Source organism: Anser brachyrhynchus, assembly GCF_964034855.1.
Source record: "Anser brachyrhynchus genome assembly, chromosome: 3".
NCBI classification, from domain to species: Eukaryota; Metazoa; Chordata; class Aves; order Anseriformes; family Anatidae; genus Anser; species Anser brachyrhynchus.
This window is the reverse complement of record NC_137696.1, coordinates 116,812,411-116,836,917: the sequence shown is the minus strand read 5'-3', so window position 1 is coordinate 116,836,917 and position 24,507 is coordinate 116,812,411. Positions and strand designations below refer to the sequence as shown.

Sequence of the window (24,507 nt, the reverse complement as noted above, 5' to 3'; positions counted from 1 at the left end):
TGAGGAGGTTTTGCTTTCTTATACAAGCGAATGTGGTTTACCTCAAGGGAAAAGAAAACAGATCATTTGATCATTCACAGTAGGCCTGCACGCCACGCTGCTAATCATGAAGGACTCATGGAAATGCACTAGGTGGAAGGCACCACAATCTAATCCAGGAGACCTTTCCCTGTAGCAGGCTCTGGGGACCAAGCCCTTCAGAGAATAATAAAACAGTGAAGGAAAATGCAAAAACAAAATGCAGAAAGATTAATTAAATAAAGGGCAGCCTTCCAAAAAACCTGTAACAACTCTGTGAAATGTGTTTTCAACACCACAATACTCATTCTCTGTTTTGTTTCACAGCAAAACCATTACATGTAAGTGTTGCCTTTGAAACTCCAGAGAAAGACACTGATGAATGTTACACAGCAGATCAGAGGCTGCCAAAACTAACAGATTTCTGTTTAGAGACCCTAAGAGTGAAATCCCTGTGAAGTAGCAGAGCTTGAAGAGTAATTAGCCACAACCATAACAAAACAGTTAGCTACTCACCACTCAAATCTCTATGACTTCTCTGTTGTTTCAACTGACATTAGTCTTGCAGGTTGCTGAGCATGGGCTGTCCGTGATAGAAATGCTTAACATAGAATATAGAATATCCCGAGTTGGAAGGGACCCATAGGGATCATCGAGTCCAAAAAAACATAAAAACATAGAGCATAAAAAAATAAAAAAATAAAAAAGCATAAAAACATAGAGCATAAAAACAGCCAAACTGATAAGATGTAAAAAGGGCATTTTATTATGATATACTAAAAAATGCCAGTATTAGCAAGCAACACCTTACCTTTTCCCAGTCTTTAAAGATTCAAAGCAAAATTAATCTAAATACAATAACAGTCATTTTGGTGGAGACAAGATCAGGGATACCCATGGCCCAGTAGTTATCAGTTCCTCATCAAGGATTAACTCAAGTGCTAGAGGTTTATTTATATATTCTCATGAGCTGGACAAAAGGAAATTTCTCACTCATTTTTTATAACTTGTTGAAGATAATTTTTGCTAATCTATTCCTATCTTTGCCCAAGAAAAAGGAACCAAGCAACTTAAGTCCAGTTCACATATCAAATTAACTGGCATTTCATCTGCTGTGCTTTCTGCATCTGCTGGGTGCACAATGGCAGAGTGATAAAGTGACAACTGTTGGTTTACAGTGGTGATCCCAGAGTGACTGGGATCAGTAGTGGTACTCTTCTAATAGAGCACTTGAGAGAAACCTCATAAATCTCATAAAACACAAAAATACCTTTTTAGTTTTTCAGAGAAGATGAACAGACTAGAAAAACATGAAAAATAACACTTTCATGGTATCAGCACATATTAATCATGATTAATCATTAGAAAGGTAGGGCTATTAGTAGTTGTAGTAGTAGTTCTCTGCTTCAGTATTATTTTACTGATTATTTTCTCTGTAATGTTGTATGTAAATTAATAAGCACCTGTCCTTCACCTCCCAAAGAACCGATTTATTATAAATAATACGAAAATAACAACTTAATAAATTTGAAGTTGAAACTGTATAGAAATGTGAATTTTGTAAAGGAAGTACACATTAAATAAAGTAATAGGGATCAGATGTTTCAATATAAGAGACCTCTATTTCCTCTAACCCTTAGTGAAGCAAAACCTCACAAGAGAACACCTTTACATTTTGCAGAAATGAAATGTGAGATTTCCTAATACTTATACGGTCTCTTTGCCTAGGACTTCTAAGAGAGATACCTTAGGAATCATTAAAATGACCAATTCTAGTTAAGTTGTCATAGGCCTTTCACAGTGATGAAATCTAACAGTGGGGTAGCACTTTATTGAATTTAGTCTACTTTTATTGTACATATTTCAGCCAATTGCCATTTTGACTATCCTGGCCACCCTTTTGACAATTCAGTTCTTCTGTAATTTTCAACACATCAAGAGAGCAAACTTGGAAAAATGCCTTTCCCACCAAAACTACCCACAAATTGCAGAATCAACACTGAACTATTTTGTAGTGATTATTCCAGTGACAGGATTTGAACTCAACATCCTCTGATCCAGGGGACTGAGATAATTTATTCACTCTTTATGAAAATAAAACCCAGCAGTGTCCAAAGGAATTACCCTCTTCTGTAGGCTGAAACAATTATATAAAATGGTTTCCTTGTCAGCTGCAGGAACAGTAGTCCTTTTGACATCACCATTTTTTCTAATGCTGTCAAACATCAGTCTAAATGGAAATAGTGGGATTCAGCATTATAGCCTCAGACTTGCTGACTAGGAAGTGTCAGGATTACTATGTGATTTAGTCAAAGTGTCGTCTTTCTTCCTGACCTGTTGTTCGGTTTTCTATGGCAGCTATTTGTATTCTGTGACCTCCACAATAAAATGAATAAAAGTCCCTATTTTAGAAAAGCCTGCTTTCTGATCATTTTGAGGTGGAAAGAGAACTATGTGCGCTATCTAAATAGGGTTGCCCCACTTGACACAGTCACACAGACTTCTGTTTCAGCCTGTCCGTGATAGATCCTGTCACTTGTTGTAGGGCTCGTTTTGACATTTCAGGCTTTGCCATCACAGTTGCTCTTGTGGAGGCCCTTGCTCCCTTAAGCAACATCTGGAGTCTTTAGTATAAAATTGGCAAGATCTGGACCCCAAGCTGTCCCATTACCACAGGGCCTATCAGGGGTAATAATTACATAAATTACTGAGCACAGGTGTGTGACTTAGCATAGAGATAAAACTACCTCCACCTCCTGCACATTACAGCCCCTGTTATACTATCACAATGACTTTCTGTATTATGTATATAACTATTCCTTTGCTTCAGAAAGTCTCTTGCTGAAAACAGCGAATCCATGAACTGGTTTCTTACTGTAGATAATCCCCTTTTCAGCTGCCTTTAATCAGTAGCTTGGTTATCCTACAAATCTTCACTGTGAGAGAGGAGCCATCCAACCTTCCTGCCCACAGCTCATTTCCTCAGGATCCCAGCAGACCACCAGTCCTTCCAGGAGCTTCTTCCTCTGATTGCTCCAGGTAATTTTTCACAGAAACTTTTTCCTGACAAATAGAATAGAGCATAGAATAGCTCCAGCAGGATTGTTGAGAACAGCAATAATGTTGCTGGAAAGACATATGTGACAGGGTTATCACAAAACTTTTCTGAATCTCTATGTTCGTGAATGGAGGCTGGAACAGGAACAAGGTCTGTTTTTATAGGAAGATGCAATCAGAACCTGTGCAATTTAGAACCATAATTATTCTTTAAATCTATAGGAGCTACAAAGGTATCAGGAAAAGAATTCTGCTTAAAGCTGAAAATAATATTGTCAGAAGAATAAATGGATATAAATTCTCCATAAATAAATTCAGGTTAAAACAAACAAACACCTTTTTAATCTTTGGTGGACTTCAATCCCAAGGTAGAGCAGTGTTTAAATAGGAAGGGTGGACTAAAAATCGTTTAATCATTTCTACCTCTACTCAAGTGTTTATAATTTTATCATCAGAGCTCTCTGATGGGGTTGCCTGTGACAGCAATGGGCTTGGCAGTCTCAGGCTTACTTTTGTGCTCCTGCACCCAGACCTAGCACTGTGATAGCCAGCTTCCCTGTGAAGCTTAAAAATGACAAAGACGATGGAATGGCAAGGAAGTAGTTTCACCATTTTGCTTTCTCTAATTCTTATGCTACTCCTTTGTTGTATGATATCCTTCTGATACCTCTTCTCATTTTATATTATTTCTAGTTATAATATTTTAAACTGTCTTCATGCTTTGCAGTAAATATGTCAACCCTCTTCTACAGAAAGAGCTGAGACATGATTGTTACTGCTCTGTGTTCACAGCAACTTACCTTCTCCCTGCCAATTTCTATTTCCATAAAATAGGGAGACAGAGAAAACTTTCAAAAGGACAGAAAAGAGACTTTGCTACAGTTTAATTTTCTGTTAGCTAGGCAATTATATTTCCAAAATCTTTCTGAAACCCTTCTATATTGCAGTTCTCGGTTATCTAGCCAGAGGACACTGGAAAGTGATAATGAGGTGTTAAACACCAGCCTTGTTCCCCCAGATAGACCTCCTGCCAGCCATTTAACACTTGCTCAGGTGCTAAAGCTATGAAATATGTGTTTTTCAACAGCATTTAAGCACTAATAAATTATCAAACAGTTCGAAAGTAGCATGGCTGGATGAGAGATTGTTCTTAACCTGCAGCAAGCAGAGCCATTGCGGGTATGGTGGGACAGACTGGTCAGTAAGGTTTCCACAGCAGCAGATGCACACCTGGACAAGCCAAGGATGACTGCCTCCCACTTCCACATGCCTCTTTTGGAGATGGAAAGCTAATTTATTTGTGAGTGTCTGCCTGGATTAAATCTTGAGATCCTCTTCTTGAGTGTCTTGGGTTTTATGTCACCAGATGGAGCTACCCCATCCAGATGCAATCCTCTAGACAGGTCTGTTCCCCTTACCCTCTCCTCTCACTACTAAACACCCCTTGAGCGTGGCTTTCTTAAATCTTTTCTGAAGCAACGCTGTCAGAAATGCTACCCGCCAGCCAGCAAAAAGATGTCAAGAGTTATAATTCTTCGGGAATATACTTTTTACATTCACACCATTATTTCTCCAATAGAAATAATGTTTATGTGGATTTACAATTGAAATCAAAAGCGCCAAAATTACTCAGAATCTAAACTATCTGGCTGCTAGCACACGTTTGGGAGGTACTAACAGAGTATGCATAAAGCTGTCATGTCAGCACCACTCCTCTGCATCAGATACACCCAGTCCTGCCCAGGGATGGAAATTACTTACCACTTCATGCTTCTTTGCCCACATTCCTCATATCCATGTAGGATTTGCTGTGGAAATCTCATGTCCTCTATAAGTGAACTTCATTATGTGATACCAACATTTCTGGCAGAAATGGGCTCAACTGGGCTAAAATATGATTATCGATGGTTAGATATACACCCATGTGCACATACATCCTGACAAGTGCTTCCTATATTCTGAAGCTGTTTCTTCACCCAACAGTGATGTAAGTCAAGAATCACCGCAATGCTGCAACATGGCTTCACTGGAGGTAAAATAATAGCAGAAATGAATAAAGGCAAGGCCCAACGGGAGACTTGAATGTCTAAATATAGGCACCCATTTTTGCTTTAGGCATTTCAGAACATCCTACCTGACTGCCCCAGAAGGCTGCAGACTCCTGCAAGTCCTGTGCCAACCTCATGTGAACACCTCATGTGCACTGGGCCCAACTGGGATGGAGTGAACCTTCTCCATAGCAGCCCATATGGTGCTATGCTTTGGATTTGTGGCTGAAACTGTGTCAATAACAGATCGATGTTTTTATCATTGGCGAACATTTCTTGCACAGCATCAAAGCTGTCTTTCTGTCCCACTCTGCCCCACAGCGAGCAGGCTGGGAATAGGCAATAGATGGAGAGGGAACACAGCCAGGACAGCTGACCCCAACTGACCAAAGTGATATTCAATAACCTTGTGAGGTTGTGCTCAGCAATAAATGCTCTGGGAAAGGAGGAGAAGAGAAGGGGGGACAGTTATGGTTATGGCATTTTTGCCTTCATCTTACTTTCTGCCCATCCTGCTGGTGATAGTGAGCAAGAGAGTGGGTGGGTGTTTGGCTGTTGGCCTGGGGCAACCCACCACACCTGGACACCTAAGCATAGCACTAGATATCTGCATTTAGGCATGAGACTTGGTCCCCTACTGCTCACCCTTCAGGAAAGTTTTGGAGTTCAGAGTAATGGGTATATAGAACCTGAAAGAGAGTAGAAAGAAATGGAAATGAAGCATAGCCACAACTTAGCAACTATTCATTATCCATTTTGCTTGGTGTCCCAATGTGAAGAACATGATGGGATAGAGGCTTAAACATCTCTTCCATTTATATACTGCCTGAATCTAGCCCTGTCCATGTTTGATTCAATTCCTGATACTGGATTTGCTCTAAGCTCTTGACCATCTAACATGGCTGAAAAAAATAAATTGCAAGCAGTTCTTTGCAGTAACAGCTGTGAACTAGGTGAGAGGAGCTGGCCTTGTTCATTACTAAATTCATTTGGGATTCCTTTCTAATGGCTAACCCAAGGAGCGTTGCTCACTTATCTTCTCTTGGAAGAAACTGAGCCAAATACCATGCAAATATACATTTCCACTCTATAGCTGCATTGTCTGATAATCAAGATTCTCTGCTGGCAACCAAACATCTCACATACTGCAAGTCTTCTGTGAAGAAATGAAAACAAACATTTAAGGAAAAATCACTAAAAAATTTCAGCAAAACTGGGCCAAGTGGTTTCAGGCTCATCTTTCTCTGTAAATAAAGTGGTGAAGAGAATGAGATGTTTTAGTGAAGTGCTCAGCTCCAGTACAGATATAGATGAATGAAACCAATGTAAGCACATCTAGAAAATGTTGAGTAGGGAAATTGTTCCACAAATGCCTTTTTCCCTTTCTTCTTATCCCCCTTATACATGCATTCCTCAGGAAAAGTGCTGTTTTGTTCTGGCAAAAAGATTCTGCAACTATGAATATTCCTATATCACTAACAGAAAGATGTATCTGAGGTACAATGTAACTTGTAAAGTTGTATTGGAATGGTCCAGTCAGCGAGTTCTGTGCAAAGGCAATGAATGATTCAGGATTTATACACGCTGACATTTCCCACCCTCTGTAAATAAAAGGTTTAGAATCCAGCACAGTTATTCTCATGTACTATACTATTCTCATGGACTATACTATTATACCTACTATAATAATGTAAAAAGACCTTGAAATAAGTGTAATAGGTGTCTCGTGGCCTCTTAACATTGCCAGAATGTTTCATATGTATTTTATAGAATATTTTATAAGATAAAGGCTATGAATCTTCGTTGCTATTAAATTTTAAGAGCAAATATCTACCAGGAGTTACAGAGACAGAGCTGGTCTGGCCTCAGGGGAGAAAGCACAAGATGACATTTTCCAGCTACAGAGTTTGTGGCATCTTGCATTTTTGGCACTGAGAAAAAGCAGCAGCTTTACTTCAGTTTACTTCGCATGTTTGCACACATGGATAGTGCTACTTACAGAGCAAGTATTTTAAGAATCTGGAAAGTGTAGCTGGATGGCATCAGTGATACTTTCTGATTTTCATTCAGATCCATTGGTCTTTCTAATCAACTTGCTCTGAATCAAGTACTGTGGGAGGTATTTGCAAATAACTTCTTACTGACTTTCTATTATTATATTTAAAAGGTGATAAAAATGGCTAGAATTATAATAAGTGAAACTTTCAGGGACTAGCTGTCCCCAGCCTATTGTCAAGAAATTTTGTTAACAACACATGTACGGTAGATAAAACAACAACAGAAAAGAAAGAAAATGTTTTTAAATCTGTGGAGTGTAGGTATTCCTGCTTTTTATCTTTGTTTGTTTGTTTGGATTATAGCTGAGTACAGAAGAGGAAGAGAATTCAATGAAAAAAGTCAGAGGAGGGTAGCAAAGTTGCTGATTTGTTGGTCAAAGGAAAAAAAAATCTGATTTATCTTGTACAATAATCTGGGCCTTGTACTTTCTACCATTTCTGCACCTTCCACTATTAAAATAATCCCTAATATACTACCCAGATTGGAACTCTGCTTGTGGGTTTGAATTGCAAAGACATGATTTATTTAAATCACTTAGAAAAAAAATCTTTAAACGAAATACCATATCACTTCTGGTGTTGAACTCGACATTACAGTCCAGAGGATAAAAATAACAATTTTATGTAACAGGCTAAGATTTTAGAAAGCATTACCAATTTATAATAAATACTGACAAAAAAAAATACTATACATACACTGTAAAATTTTCATCAATGAATATATTCATCATTCAGCGGTAAGGTCTAGCTTTGGATTCAGCACTGTTCTAGGCAGGGTTTGGACCAGATGACCAGGGATGGGACCTCCAAATCTAAATTATTCTGCAATTATTTAACTTATAAACTATAATTTACAAACTACTGCTATAGATTGAAATTGTAATTGGGAAGAAATTTATGAACTTTTTTTTGCACTTTGGCTTGCAAGCTCTTAATCCAAATTTTGCCATTCAGAAGTATTGCAGACTTATGTGATTGTTTATATTGGTCAATATCTGATTCCCAGGATTTGCATGAGTGACTTGTGATATTGGGTACCTTTTCCAAAATCTTCTAAGTAGTGATTACCTGCATGGCTTACCAGCAGAGCACTGTGAAACCGCAGGATGTCCTAATGCCTGATGGCTAGACGTAGTCAAAAAGTTGAAGTGTGTCAGTGGAGCTGCTGCCATTCTCCATGCATGCAATCGTCTCTGTTGAAAATATAACACTATTTATTTTTAACTGCTGTTTCAATGGCAGCCAAGTTACATTACCTTGCACTCTCCATGTGCTAACAGTATGTTCACAGTCAGTTGCAGCAGCTCAGATGTACTATACCTTGTCAAGGAGCGGTAACATGACGACCTTTTTGAGCCTCCCTGTGTTTCATTCTGAATTTTGACTGAAGTGATTAATTACTGAAGGGTGATCAACTCCCAGAACAATTCTTCAGAAGATCTAATGAAGCCTAAGCATCAGACAGATGAGCAATTTGCCTACTGGTGCCTGAGAGATGCGTTTCAGCCCCCCACCTTGTAAAAGTCTAGGAACTGGATGGTGCCCTAAATGAACACGGACCGTTTCACAGATTGAGTGACATTAAGTATTCCCAGAGGTTTTTTTTTTTTTTTATTAGGTTAGAATCAGTTCTTAAATCAGTAAATTTTGTGGAAATTTCCCATTCCAGAAGTAAGCAAATATTGAAGAGTATATATATTTTACTTAGCAGCTACCACAGAAAAATATACAAAGCAGGAATATGTTAAATGCAAAACCTAATTGGTTAGAAAAATGTGTTCCTTTGACAGGTCTGTTTCTTTAACAGAGTTTTGTTAAAGAGGGCACCATTGTTTCATGGAATACCCTGTGGTTTAGTACATAAAATATGCAGCCATTTGATATATCTCAGCTCAGTTTTGCATTGTATTTTAATTTTTGGTCAGTATAAATTTATCTCTAATAATTCTCCATAAAAAAGGCTTCACTTTTCTTCAGTGCTTGGAAAATGCTTTCTCTGATCAAGTTTATTCCCTCTAAGTTTATTTTTATTTGTCCAATTCAGATAGATAACAAAGATATACTTCAGTAATTAAGAGCTGAATGGATTTTGGAGGCAGGATTCTCATAAATCATAGATTTAGTATCATACCAGCAGAAAGGTTTGAAAGGGGTCAAATATGAGGGGAATTTTTTGAGTTTTGTGAAATGTCTTATTTTCCTCATTCCATTTTCCCAGTAGACTGGTGAGGATGACAGTAAAACTGGAACAGGCTGTGCAACTCTGAACGGAAAGGAATGCCTTTAAAACAAAAAGAAATAGGATTCATAAAAGGCTTCATATCTATTATATCCATCCAATCTAAAACTTGAGCACAAAGAGGAGCCTGTAGATCTAAATACATACCTAATAACAATATCTGCAGAAAGGTGAACATGCTATGTTTCCTAGAGCTACGTGAACATGCAATGTTTCCTGGCTTTCTCCAAGAGTTGATGCTTCTCTGTCAGACTGAACAGTCTGACATTTATAAATATAGTTTATACGTATCTATGGGACTATATATATGAGGCAAATCAAAAATACGGAAATCTATGTCTATGATATGCGTATTGGTCATGTGTAATGCGAATGCACAGTTACAGGAATTAGGCCTGAGTAGAATAGTCCTGAAAGCCAGAAACAGCTTTATTTTGTTATCTTGTGTGCTTCATCATTTAAAAGAGGTTTGACGGGGTAACACTAAGGAGCCAAAGTGCTGCAATTTTTTCTGTAGTTCTCTGTGCATGCTGTCAGCTAAGCCATTAGCAAAACAGTGTGATGGACTGCATATAACTGGCACATCTCAAGTGTGATGGAGGGGACACAGCAATGTGCGTCTATTCTAAAAATGCTCAATTTCATCTGAGAATTAAATACTTGCATTGCAAATGTGCTTCCAACATGAAACGTCTCTGCCAGTATTCAACCTGGGAGTGAGACAAACATCTCAAAATGGCTTTTGTAGGACAGACTCTCCATCCATAGATTGAAGACTGAAGGTCTTCTCAGTGATATGTCTTAGCTTATATGGTGTGGTGGTTTTACTAACTAGCTCCATGGATAACACAACTTACACAGATTTGACTTGAAGAATTTTTCATAGTGTTCTTTGTTGGATGCCATGCGATGTGATCACAGTAGTCTCTTCAGGTCTTGAGGGAGCAAAGTAGGGTGATATACAAAATCTCTTTCAGGATAGTTGGGTTCAGGGCCTATATGTCATATCTATCTATTCACAAAGAGGAATAGCTTAAAATGTTATCAGAAAAATGTGACTGATTCACCCAATGCACTGGTACAAATTTCTTGGGTTTGCACAGTATCAAGCAAAGCTGTCAAATTTAAAAGGATACCGATTTAAAGTTAGTTTATTACGTATCTTGGAAATATTTCAAACAACATACCTGCCCTGTTGTTTCTTTTTCTTTGTTCTGGGTTTTTAAGACCACCATTTGTTTCATTTGACCTTCAGCTTGTCTAAATTCCAATTAACACTAATGGAGGTATGGTAATCTGCTCCAGCTTCGACCTGATGCACAGACAGATTTGGGGATTTTCCACAGAAGACATTTGTTTCCCACACAAATGGAAAAGGCTGACTGTAGAAGGGGAAAGCAAAACTGCCATACTACTTCCACACAGTGCTGTCAAATAAATTAAAGTTCCAGCCCCAGAAGGGGAATTTGGTGAGCAGAACTGTGAGCACAACCAGTGCCCATTAATGTAGACAAAGCAGGGGTTATAACATGCCTGCTAAGGGCCGTAACCAGTTATTGGCCTCGCTTTCCCACCGGTTCTCCACCGATGCCCTGGTACTTCTTAACAGTTGAGATATTTTGAGCCCCTGCTTGCCTCATGGCGTTAAATGGCTCAATTAACTACATTAATGGGTTCCTTTGTGAGGAATTCAGGGTGTAGTTTTCGCACCGTAAGGAATATTATACAGATAGACTGGCATGCACACAGGCATACAAGTGTGTCAAAGCACTCTTCCACGCTCCCCTTCCTACATGACAGGGCAATAAGCCAGTATAAGCATATAAGCCTGTACAACCATCCATACTTGTGAGATGTATGGCTTTCATGAGAAGAGGAGACAGTGTAGATCAGCCGTGATATAGCTGGTGAGGATGTCAATTTTTCAGAGCAGCACTCAGTAACTCAGAGTTGTTCTTTGTAGAACACATCACGTCACAGCATAATGATGCTTTTGCCTTCCACTTCTTCCTTGACAGACAGTGCTAAACATGTAAGAAATGGTACAAATGCTTCCACCAGCCCTACAAATACTTCATACCCTTTTTAAACACATATCATCACAGCAGCAATAGTTTGCGTGTATTGGAATCCTATGCTGGCTTAGTTCTAATGCTAATCACAGATACACAAATGAATTTAATAGAAGAGAATTCAGGTCCATAAAGAGCTCTGCCAAACTTCAGAAGCCCTAAAAAGCCAGACAGTGAAAGAGTGAATTCTACCTTAGATACAGAACAGATTATGAAAATTTTCAAACCACCAACCTTGGTATTGCACTTTTCTCCCTTGCATGACTCCACTCACTGAATTCCTGTGCGGAAACTGTAAAAAAAAAAAAAAAAAAAAAAAACAGATTTTAGCCCAGCTCATGTTGGGGTACTCAATCAGATTCTTTTCCTCTGAAAGACTTGGAGAAGCACTCAATAAAGTGCTGACAACATACAATCAACTTTTGGTCACTTGACTATACTACACCACAGCAATAATTGCATTTGAAGATGCCAAAAGCATTGTCTTCGAGGATTATAAATATTGTGTTTTTTCCTCATTATTGAACCTCAAGTTTTGTGTAGACAGTCTCTCTATCAAAGCAGCAAAGTTCCTTTAAAACAGATGAATGACAACACTGTTGGTCTTTCATTAGTATACTTGTTCTGATGTTCAGAGAACTCCTTGCACCACTGTTAACCTGTCACCTTGAAATGACATTCCACATGCTACTTACATCAGTGACGGTGTTCAAAAGCAAATTCAGCCACAGACAACTTCTACAGGAAAATTCATTAAGTTTGTCACAGGCAATATCAACTGCCATGTTCAGGCTCTTTTTCTATCTGTTGGATACCCAACGTTTTCAGTAACTTCACCTCTTCCTAGCCATGAAAATTTTTGATGTTTGTCACCACTACATTATTTACTCTTTTCCTAGGCTAATTCTCTTCCTTCAGCCCATGTCTGTCTTGTCTGAAGGGATTGCTGCCTGCTCCAGCCCAGGTTTACACAATGTATGTAGGATGCAGCCATAGTTAACTCATAGCTCCTCCTGAAAGGCATAACTATTGAAATTCAGAATAAAGTAATAACAATGACACTTTATAATCCAGGGTAACTGCCTAATCTCAAATAATAACTGGACTCCTTGTATGTCGATGGAAAGAAAAAGACTTTAATACCTAACTGCCAAACGCCTGAGTGAAGACAAGAACTTCTCCCACAGAACTTCTTAAACATCTATGCAAAATCCAGACCTCATTGCAGAGGCCAAACTTATATTAATGTGAGCAGTGCCAAGATTTCACCCTTAGTTTTAAGTTCCACCAGGATAGAATGCCAAACTTTGGAGAAAGTCATGGAACTGAGAAAAAATGAGAAATTAGAAAGTTGGGGATGCAATAAAAATTAAAAAATGAATAATGCATTTCAACTGAGATAGAACTGGGAAAAACTGTCAATAGCGACAGTGCTGTTTCAGCTGGGACTGGATTCTTGTTATTTCATGAAGAACAGTTTAGCAGAACAAGAACAATTTAGCAGTGTATTTTCTGCAAACTGTCTCCAAGTTTCAGTCCAGATACCAAAGATAAACCCTATTCTTCCTTTTAATGTATGCCTTCTTTAACTATTTACCTATTTTTACATTTTACTTGTTAACACTTTTCCAAGTTGCTCAGCTTGATTCTTCACTCCCTCTGTAGCATGAAAGCTTTATTGTTCCTTGTGAATACTCCATCACTTACCCCTCCCAGCTCCAAGTTTTGGCACGAGTGGCCTCTTTTGAGCTTCTGTGTGAAGACCACCTGCAGCAGACCTTGAAATGACTAACACGGAGGCAGGCTGAGATCACCTTAAACCTGAGTTTCAAAAGTGCTCTACAGCTCTTGCTGTTTCCTACTCCACAAAACGACTTCATTTCCTACACCACTGCTAAAGTAATAGTCCTGAAAGAGGGAGCAATAATTTATAGTAACTCTTCTTAATACATGAACATTAATTTTATTTATTGTACCAAGAACCAAATGTACTAGGGACATAGTCAGTGATTGGCATTTTGAAGGAAATATGGTAAATTACTCAAATCTATGGGTATAGCTGTACAGATTTATAAAACATTGCCTTTAATAGCTAGAAAATGAAATATGACTAGTGCTGAGGTCGTGTCCAATGTTCATTTTGCTCATTTACTGTTGCAGGTGGAGTTGAAATAGTTGCCAATTCAAAAGATTAAGGTTTTGTTGTTGTTGTTTGCTTGTTTAGTTGTTCAATTGATTGATAATAATATATTGAAAAATAGATGTGGGAAATTAGAATAAATAAGAAGTGTTATTTAATAACAAACATAAACTCAGAAACAATAAAAACTCTATTTGTGATTCTTTATCCTTGAACAATAAAATAAATATATACGCATTAATGGGCCAATCCTATGAAGAAGACCAAATACTAGGCAAAGAACACTTTGTCTTGTGCTGTGTCTGGCAGAGGATGCCAAAAGGAACTGCAGACAGTAGTGATGTGCTGTGGCTGACGATATTTACAGGGTCATTAATGATAAAATAGCTGGAGCTCAGTTCTCCAGCTATTCTCTTAATCAGGTAAGAAATATATTGAAATCAATGAAATTGCTCAGGATTAACAGCAGGGTGACTGAGTGCAGAATCAGCCCCAGTAAGAAAATTCCTTATAGTTCAGTGTGGAGCTCAGCAGATAAGAAAAAGTTACCGTTTTCAAACATCCCAGAGACACAACAGCCAGACACATATACAAAACCATGTGCTAGGGAAATGAAATTAGCAAGTGGTGTCATTTGTTTTAGCATATGAACACATCTGACAGGCATGAGCTTGTCTCTGATGTGTTTTCTTGTCAATGCTGGAAAGAAGAAAAATGTGAAGCTAGGTAGGAATGTTTCTGAATGTGATGCTCTTTTCTCCCCATTTTTTCCCCTTTCTTTCACTAAAAACACTGGAGATGTTTAAAATCCCTAAATCATATGAGGCATATTTTTAATATCTTGTACTAGGGATAACCTTTTTAATAGCACTGGAAATCCCTATATGCCATATCTAGGTGTATCCAGATGGATTGCTTCCATATGAAGACATTTTCTTTTGCTATTTTTCATTCTATTGTAACTATCTGTAACGTATGCTTTTTATAATGAAGGGCTACTCTTAATAACCTTGTATTTATTTATTTTTATTTTTTTTTAGAAAGAGCAGATGTGATGAAGTGAATGAGAGCTATTGGTTTAATAAAGCACAGTCATCTTCCCTCAGATGTTACAATAAACCAGATTAAATAGAGGTCTAATGGAGAAAGCTCCAATGTTACTTCTGCTGTTGATAAATGGTCTGAAATTTCATTTTCTCTGTTGTGTGTATCTTGCATACGTGCCTATGTTTAACTGTTTAGAATCTGGCCCTGTAATGATATGAAAGAAAAGAACCCCAGGATCTCTAAATGGCTCATTATGCAAATGATTATTCCTAACTGATAGGGAGGAGTGAAAGGTGATAAATCCTTCCCTCTCAATTAAATTCTTTTCATGAGAGTCTTTAGTACTTTTCTGACTATAATGTCAGTCAAGCAATAACAGAAAACTCGGTGTCATTATGGAAAAAAGCCATTAAAACCTTTTTAGGGGTAGAGAGAGGGGATATGCGAATATACTTCAAAGAGAGGGTCTTGTTTTCCTTTTATTCCCTCAGTATTTCCATGAAACCTAAGGCAATGACATCACAACAAAACAAGGTTGCCAAGATATACTATACAAAAACATGTTTTCACATGGTTACATTTTCTGCAAATTATAGTTCTTGGAGTATAAATCAGAATAATTGTTTAAATCAGAGTGACTGTTGAAACAGATTTACAGAGATCAAATCAAAAATGTAATAATTCTTGTGGTTTCACTAATGCTCAGAGCACCAAATACTTCTGAAAATTTTGGTTGTCAGTTATATATAGTGTTTACATTAACATGCTGCTTGAACAGAGAAAATATATATTTTAAGATGAAAATGTGAATCCAGGGTTACAAGAATGTTTCTGAAACAGCTAAGTCATCTTGTTTCAAGTAAAACCAGATGTTTGCTTAAAGTGAAAGGCAATCATTTCTTTTAATTATGTTCACTGGTTAGGCCACCAGGAATATCCATATGTGCACACAATGATCCGATTAAAATCAAAGACCTTATGATGGAGAAAGCAATCAACAACTGAAAGACCACCAAATGACATGCAACACACTGACCTGGATTCCTCTCTGTCCATTCGCTATTTTCACTCAGCAGGTCCTACAAGAGGTATAGTTAGGTTCTCTGAGACCCATGGGTGAGTCACATCTCCTGGTCTTAGTAGTGTCTTCATGACCGGTGGCCTGCTAAACAGTAACTCCAGATGGATGAACCAGGACTAAACACAGTTCTGAACTTCGCACATGGTCAATACCTGCAAAGAATGTTCAGTATGAAGTAAGGAAACAACTGCAGTGTTCTCCTTTTGTCTTCTCTACCTTTACGATATGTGATGTTGTGGTCAGTCTGGTGGAAGAGAGAAAAATATGGACACTTATACCATAGTTTACATTAATAATTCACCGGAAGAGACAAGGATGGATAAATGGGTCGAACAAGTGGATTTTCATATCCTGCTGAGATCCTTTCTGTAGATGCCATTTGATCGTGCTTAGCAGACTGTAAGCACAAAGTGTCAGCATGGGGCTTCTTAACCTGTTTTCTAGCAGCTCTGACTCTCCTGAATGCTTCACGTACGTATATATCTGTCTGAATTTTTATCAGTGACTGACTGCATTGACTTTACATCGCTCTTCATATTTTTGTACTTTCTCTTTACCACTATGTTGCTCATGGATCTCTTCACAGTTCTCCTGTGATGAAACACCAAAAGCTTTGGCCTGTGGGAGGATGTGCACCTTCCATTGGTTTCCAGGTCAATAAACCATCCTTTGGGAATTGGTATCTACTTCTACTACTACCTCCTCAACTTTTCCATGATCCTACCAGCAACCAAGTACAGCTCCATAATGTCCATTTCACTGTCAGTGACAAGTATGTTTGTATCTCAAAACTCATGCATATTTATTTACTGCATAATATACACATAATATGCACATAAACACATATTCACCAGACATATATGCACACAATGCTTTGCAGATGCTTATAGAATAACATCATATCCTCTGAATTTTTGTAATATTCTTTCAGCAGCTGAACATTTTCTCCAGGAAGACTTGGCCAGTTAATGACTTCTTCTGTCTACAGTTTTCAATTGGTACTACTTAAGCTTAAATGTATAGGACCCTTTTTTTTTTCTGGGAAACACATCTTTTCCAGTCAGTCTATGTTTACTTTTCTCCCCTAACATTCTCTGGATGATACTCTATTTTTGGAGTGATTTTTTTTATGTCAAACAATTTCTTCACCAGCTTATGAAAAAGAAAAAGAAATGAAAAGAAGAAAAAAAAAATAAGAAAATAAAAAAAAAGAAAAAAAAGAAAAAAAAAGAAAAAAAAGAAAAAGAAAGGAAAGGAAAGGAAAGGAAAGGAAAGGAAAGGAAAGGAAAGGAAAGGAAAGGAAAGGAAAGGAAAGGAAAGGAAAGGAAAGGAAAGGAAAGGAAAGGAAAGGAAAGGAAAGGAAAGGAAAGGAAAGGAAAGGAAAGGAAAGGAAAGGAAAGGAAAGGAAAGGAAAAAGGAAAGAAGAAGAAAGAGGAGAGGAGAGGAGAGGAGAGGAGAGGAGAGGAGAGGAGAGGAGAGGAGAGGAGAGAGGAGAGGAGAGGAGAGGAGAGGAGAGGAGAGGAGAGGAGAGGAGAGGAGAGAGGAGAGGAGAGGAGAGGAGAGAGAGGAGAGGAGAGGAGAGGAGAGGAGAGGAGAGGAGAGGAGAGGAGAGGAGAGGAGAGGAGAGGAGAGGAGAGGAGAGGAGAGGAGAGGAGAGGAGAGGAGAGGAGAGGAGAGGAGAGGAGAGGAGAGGAGAGGAGAGGAGAGGAGAGGAGAGGAGAGGAGAGAGGACAATGAAATGCCATAAAATGGATAAAGCATCTAGGTCCAGTGAAGCCATTAGGACTTTTTACCCTAATTTCAATGAGCACAAGAAACATTCCTTTGTATTTTGCCATGCTGCTGTCACAGTCAGGTGATTTATTTTACACTTACCGTTTCTGTGCTGATAGTGTTCTCCTCCCTCTGTTAGCGCATGATCTGGGCCAAACCCTTATGCTGCTTTGCTTTTGTCTTACCATCCACTCTTTTCAGCAAAGTCCCTGACTGAAGGTGGGATCCTTTCCTTCTGTCCTCATTGCTCTGCAAGACAAGTGCCTCTGTGTGTCTTTTGATACGCATATATCAGTGCTTATATATGTATGTATGTATGTTTAGACCCATCTCCATGATAATTTTGTATTTTTCTTGTGAGTCTCATACAGCTTTCTAAATGTTCCTCTTTCACGAAGCTTTGCCTAACTGCCAGCACTCTCACAGGGCCCTCAGTGTATTGTAGTCAATCCCTTAAAGCTCCTCTCATTGTTTTGACTAATAAGCAGTTACATGAAAACATTGGGCCAAGATAATTAGAGAAAAAAATTGTGCAGACCCTGCAAATTTAGCAGCAGACACTTGATCTTTGCTGACTGGCTTGTAGATGCTTTTGCCAACAATGTCTTCTCCAAAGCATACTCCTGTCTTGAAATATAATATCTTCACCAGTTTTCAACATGAGAGGAACCCAAACTAGTTAGTATTGACATGGATGACCTCCAAGTACTGCTGGTGCTGCTAGATGGAAAGGAGATGGCATTACTGTTGATACAGAAGAGCAGGCTAATTTGTAGCCCCGCAGGATCCCAAAATATGTCCAAAATATTATTTATGACTAAAAGTCATAAACTCGAGTAAAGGCTGACTTTATTGTTTACTTATCCAAGTCATAAAATATACAGGCACAGCAAATATAAACAACAGCAAAACAAGCTGAGCAAGGGCATGCTTTCAGCTAGCTTAATCATCTCAAAACTCTAAATATTACCTCATGGCAGATGGCTGCTGGAGTCCACGAAGGACTACACCAAATCCTCTTCCCTGTTCTGCACAGACCACCCCTATTGAGGACAGTTCCATCCAAGTGCGTTATCACATATCCTGTCTTGAAACAGAAAAATTCATTTCCTTGTCACCATTTGGTGAGTCTTAAGCTGGAAAAGGGCCTATTGCCTACCTTCCTCTGGAAGAGATTTGCAGATGGATTGCTGTCTTCTCGGGTCTTTGAAGGAACAGTCAAGAATGTTTCCCCTCCTTACTGTGCTGGTCTGGGTGAGTTTCTCTAGTCTAGTTTTTATACCTTTTTCATCACTAAATTCTAAACATTCACCAGGGGAATATTTAGTAATACAAGCAATATATGTTGTATATATTGTGAGTTCCTGCTCGTTCTCATTTATTCTTCTTTTCCATTCTGCCTCAGAAGCAGTAAATAATTCTTACAATGCATACTTCTCTCTATACAGCACCATTAAGTATCCTGCTTCTTATCTGAAACTGGCTCTAGAAAAGTACAGAAAATTACAGAATAATATGAAAAAAAGGTCAAAAAAGGAGTAAGTAGAAAAATTAATGTACCTACTTGTCCACACAAGGTCGATATATTTGCCATGACAGACACGTGCTTATCTGGCTTTAAAATCCTCCAGTGATGTGCGATTCTACAACTTCTCCAGACAACATAGCCCATTCTTTGACTACGTCTTTTTTCCTAATAGATAACTAAATTGTCCCTCACTGCAAGTTACCAGTTACTTCTTGTTCTTTGCATCATGGCTGTGAAGAACAGATTGTTATTCCACTCTCCTGTGTTTCAAGAACTTAAAAACAAAACTTGAACCTGAAGCTCCCTGAATATATGAGCTAGATTCAGCATATCTGGAATGACTTAATTAACAGAATGAATTCCATGTGACTTACTTGATCAATCTGAACCGATCAACCTACTTCAAATTAGGCTGACAAAATAATTTCCAGAACTTGCAGACAAATTGTAGTTTGGAAATGTCATTGTAAAAATATCAGAAGTTTGCAAAATGAATAAATTTTTACAGCTACTTTGTGAACTTGGAAAAAGTGAGGCTTAGCTGAGAAAAGTCCAATATTTGTCTTTTCTCCCACTTCTCATTTCATTTAGCCAGAAAATGAACTGTGTTCAACAAAAGTATGTTTTATACCAAATGATATTTAAAGTAATTATTTAACATCTGTTAAATAAAGATTAATAATTAAGCAGCCTGAAATGCAATCATTATTATAGTTTACAGATAAGGGAAAAGAATTTCAAAAGATCTTAAGTAAAGTACAAAAACATGGGCTAATCTTATGAACAAATGAAAATTCATAATCCTGCTTAGGCCATGGTCTGCTGGTAATGTATTCATAATTAAAGTACTGTGTGATTTATGAAAGTCAAAAAGGAAATTACTCTAAAACATCTACAGTGAATGCTTATAACTAGCTCCCAGTCTCCCAAAGGACTGGACTTTAACCATCATCAAAGCTCAGTTAAGAAGATCTTTGACTTGTTTTGCAAAATGTTTGCTTAACTTCTTCAACTCCATCATTTAAAAGTGCTTAGCTCAGATAACTGGCATACAAGGTTATGCAAGACTTGTAATTACAGTATGATTTTTTAAAGGGCATTTAGTAACAAATGGAGGAGTCTATTTTTATTCTATTTTCATGTTTGTTGAGGAAAATGTTCTGAAGAATTAATTGCTATTAACATTCGAAACTGCACAGCAGTAACTATAATTATGATTTCATTTTAAAAATTTTAGAGTTTCAGTCTGTGTTCTACTCATTAAAAAATCTGTTCAATATATGAATACTAGTCTAACATTCATATGAGTATTAGGCAATGACAAAAATGAAAAGCATTTCACACAGAAACAAAGTTCCATAATTGTTTTAATTTTAGTCTTTAAAATATATCACTTTTACCACATTTTAAAAATGCAAGCATTGTTTAAATTTGCCACGTTAAAACATATTATGATCATTCTGATGTAATATATAGGCTATTGAGTTAAAGAAATTCATAAATCAGAATATGAAATCTTTAGCACAGTGTTCCTGAGTTTTCATGAGTCATGACAACTCAAACACAGAAGAAATCCTGATGGGATAAAATGTGGTAATATAAGACAAAAGTCTATTGCCAAAGATAAGAAAAAAAAAAAAAAAGCAACTTTCAATTATGAATACAAGTTGAAATGAATACAATCAAGCTTTCGACTTGATGATTCTGTTTGAATCATAAAATTTCTGATAAAAAAGCTGAGAATGAACAATTTGTTGGTATTGAAGAGCAAGATGTTCAAGGCTTATGTCACAGTAAGCTCCTGTCGTTCATTCACCCACACATTTTGGTCTCCACTGCAGAAGACACCCATTGTCTGCAGGTGGAGATGCAGGTAGCAGAACTGATTCACCACACTGGCAGTGTTAATCTTATCCTGAGAGCTGGAACTGATTTTATGAATGAAAAAGTAGCAGTGACCTTGGACAAAATAGAAACAAACAAACAAACAAAAGGATTCCATGATATTTGCTGAATTTAAAAAAAAAAAAAAAGTCTTTTAGCACTTCTTGGTAATTGCAGATATACATTTTAAAAGCTACTTTAACTAATGAAAATTATTCGGCTGGGATCTGAGATGATTGCACCTTCATACTTCATCAGTGCAGTGAACATACAGGATTCACAAGTTACTAGTATTTATAGTCTTTTTGATCTTCTCAATGCTATTCGGAACATGCAGTACTAAAAACAAATGAATTGGAAAATCAACAAAAAAGTTTTGCTCAATCATAAAAGCCTACACTGAATGAGATTCTAATTCAACTTGCCTTTTAAAATATGTAAATACCAGATTGCTGGCTCTGCTCTGTGACTTTCAACCAGGGTCTGGAGACAGAGGGAGGGCAAGGGACTGCAAAGCTCAGCTGCAGCTGAGAAGGGACTAGGAGGACAAGTTCTCCCTAATGGTCCTCTCCCATTGCCAAGTGAGCCAAGAGAAGGTGAGACCATGGTTCTGAAAATGCAGATGAAAAGACCTTCAGGTAGAACTTCATTATGTGCAACCTCACAGACTGTTAATGGTACTCACAAGCCACTTCAAGGCTGCAGTCAAAAAATTATCACAGTATTGCATGAACATATCCAAGAGAACTTGAAAAAAATGCTCACATTTTGATTAAAGCCTATCAGTAGCAGTCCAGGGTATATATATGCTGGTGAATTCAATATGTGGGGGCACTGAATTAAGTAAGTAAGATGTGGTGAAGTGAAGAAGCTAAAGGAAACAGTTTTCTGCATACTCCCCGTCCCTCCAGAAAGCAGCTCCAGAAACTACCTGGAATTTGGGTGAAAAGATGAGAAGATGTCTGTTGGTGAAATTATCATTTTCCGTATCACTATTGCACCTGGAGTACCAGAAATTCTTATGAATTTCAAGGAAATTCTGCCATTTCTCACTTTAAGGGATAAGGATCCTGCTTGGAATAGAGTATATGAGTCCAGGGAAGGGTTTTATTTGGCCTACAGTCATGTTATTTTGTCATATATCCTAGTTTACCAACAAATTTAACTCTGTATACCAGATTCAACCACATTTGTCAGCAGCACAAAACAATTCATATATATTACGTTCCTAAAAGATGTGGGAAACATGTTATTGCAGAAAAGACTGCATGTGACCAGCCCAACTGTCACAGAAGCTGCTGTGCCTTCTCAGGGACAATGCTAGACACCAGAGAATCCATTCAGAAAGATTCCCCCATAAAACAAGGCATATTCTGGTCTTCATGGGAAGTATTTACATTTTGTTTTCATTTGCTGGTTGCTTGCTCAGGGTCTTTTGAGGAAGTGGAATACTTACATTGTTTATCACTTATGGTAAAATATTTTTTTCTGAATACAAGACCTTGAAGAAATGTCCCAGATTTTACAGGGAACAACTTTCTGGACAGCCGTAGAATCATCACATCCAGTTGACTGGTGTTATTTTTTCACCAACTGACACATACTTTGTCCCTCAATAAGCATGTCTGTTCTGAGTAAATGAAAAACAACACTTTGTTTTAAGGGAAACAAAGGAGAAAGCCCATTTTCCTCTGTGTACCATGTATTCTTTATTAAGTGCTCTCAGATAACAGAGTTTTTACAAAAATCATACAGGTTGCACATACTGCTCTTAATTATATCTTTTTTTCCCTTTAAGCTCATGAAACTCTACGTTCAGAATTAAAATCACATTGAACTACGGCTTTATGGGAAATAATATGCAGTAGGTTTCTATCTCTCCAACTGTATTTATGCAAGAAAAATATTCTTTCCACTTCTATAGCTGAGTTAGAAAAATCCATTATGTACTTTATAATATATATGTTATATATATGCTTATGTTTTCAAAAGACTGAAAACAAGGATTTGAAGATGAAGAATTAGACCATTTCATAAGAGAAGATTCCTGAAGGATGCATGTTCTGCTGAACATCTGTGTACAACATTTCTTATTCAAACAATGTATATGGAGCCTTTTGTCAAGCTTTCAAGCTTTTCAATCCTTCTGCAATCCTTATGGTTTCCCAAAAGGTAAACATTTTTTTCCCAGAGGAAGTAGTTGAGTTGCAACACACTCAGTTTGCTGAAATCAAGTTGTGAAGTCAGATAGTAGTTAATAAATACCAATGGATGAAATCTCTCCATTACTTCTGCTTTGATGTGATGTCTTCTTGGATGAAGTCATGTATTGGGTTTACGTTGCAAGGTTTTGGCAGTGGAGGGCTGCAGGGGTGGCCTCTGTGGGAAGCGTCCAGAAGCTGCCCCATGTCAGATAAGGGCCAGTTTCAGCCAGTTCCAAAGGAACCTGCTGCTGCGCAGAGCTGAGTCAATAAGTGATGTTTGTGTCTCTGTGAGAGCAGACTGAAGAAATGGAAAACAAACAAACAAAAAACTTCTGCTGCACAAAAGCAGCTGGGAGAGTGAGAAGAGAAACGCAGCCCTGCAGACCCCAAGGTCAGTGCAGAAGGAGGGCAGGAGGTGCTCCAGGCACACAGCAGAAGTCCCCCTGCGGCCTGTGGAGAGGCCGCTGGTGGAGCAGGCTGTCCCCCTGCAGCCCATGGGTCCCACACGGAGCAGATCTCCACGCTGCAGCCCGTGGAGGAGCCCCCGGTGGAGCAGGTGGATGTGGCCTGGAGGAGGCTGCGGCCCATGGAGAGCCCCCGCAGGAGCAGGCCCCGGGCCGGAGCTGCAGCCCGTGGAGAGGAGCCCACGCAGGAGCAGGGGGTCTGGGGGGAGCTGCTATGCTGAAACTGTTTTGACTGTGATGATAATTGTTGAGTGATCTCCCTGTCCTTGTCTTAACCCTTGAGCCCTTTCCATCGTATTTTCTTCCCCTTTCCCTTTGAGGAGGGGGAGTGAGAGAGTGGTTGTGGTGGAGCTCAGCTGCCCAGCTGGGGAAAACCACCACAGGTCACGATCAGAAAAGTCTGTGAAGAAAATCTGAAATGTAGATTTCATCCGACACACTATATTATAAATACCAACACATTGCAAGATCATATTATTTGAATTCCCTAGCTTTAAACATAGAAATTTGTCATGCATTTTGAAAGAAATACAAGTAGTTACTTGTCACCAAAAGTGCCTCTCCATTACCTTCATTTCCACCGTTCCTGACGTACGGTGTTAGTCTAATAACCAACTGATACACAAACATAACTTCTAACAGCTTGAAACCAGCTTAGGAGCTTTTCCTTTGCAGAATATATACCAGAGTGTGCATTGTCGACTTATGGGAACATAGTATTTCAATATTTTTGTGTAATTAAATTGATGATATATTTCCTTTAATTATGTAATTTTGAAAATCTCTTGGAATATATGGAAAAATAAATCATATTATTGTTTCTCTTTTTAGGCCCAGGATGTTTCTTCTAAAACACATTTTGTTGTATTGTGCAATATATATAAAGTGCAACTTG

The 24,507-nt window shown here is 38.2% G+C and overlaps 2 long non-coding RNA genes across 3 annotated transcripts; one reads left to right on the top strand and one right to left on the bottom strand.

The window, feature by feature from the left end:
* Positions 1 to 1,636: 1,636 nt before the first annotated feature.
* LOC308192198 lies at positions 1,637 to 6,713 on the top strand. Its single transcript, XR_013948641.1, has 3 exons — positions 1,637 to 3,057; positions 5,059 to 5,107; positions 5,191 to 6,713. It is a non-coding gene; the product is annotated as an uncharacterized lncRNA (long non-coding RNA).
* A 1,632-nt stretch (positions 6,714 to 8,345) lies between these two features.
* On the bottom strand, positions 8,346 to 17,971 carry LOC308192199. Of its 2 annotated transcripts, XR_013948642.1 has the most exons (4): positions 17,635 to 17,971; positions 15,715 to 15,911; positions 11,726 to 11,772; positions 8,346 to 8,373 (listed from the first exon to the last, which is right to left on the bottom strand). It is a non-coding gene; the product is annotated as an uncharacterized lncRNA (long non-coding RNA). The 2 variants fall into 2 exon arrangements; XR_013948643.1 differs by lacking the exon at positions 8,346 to 8,373 and having other exon boundaries at positions 9,794 to 11,772.
* Positions 17,972 to 24,507: the final 6,536 nt, after the last annotated feature.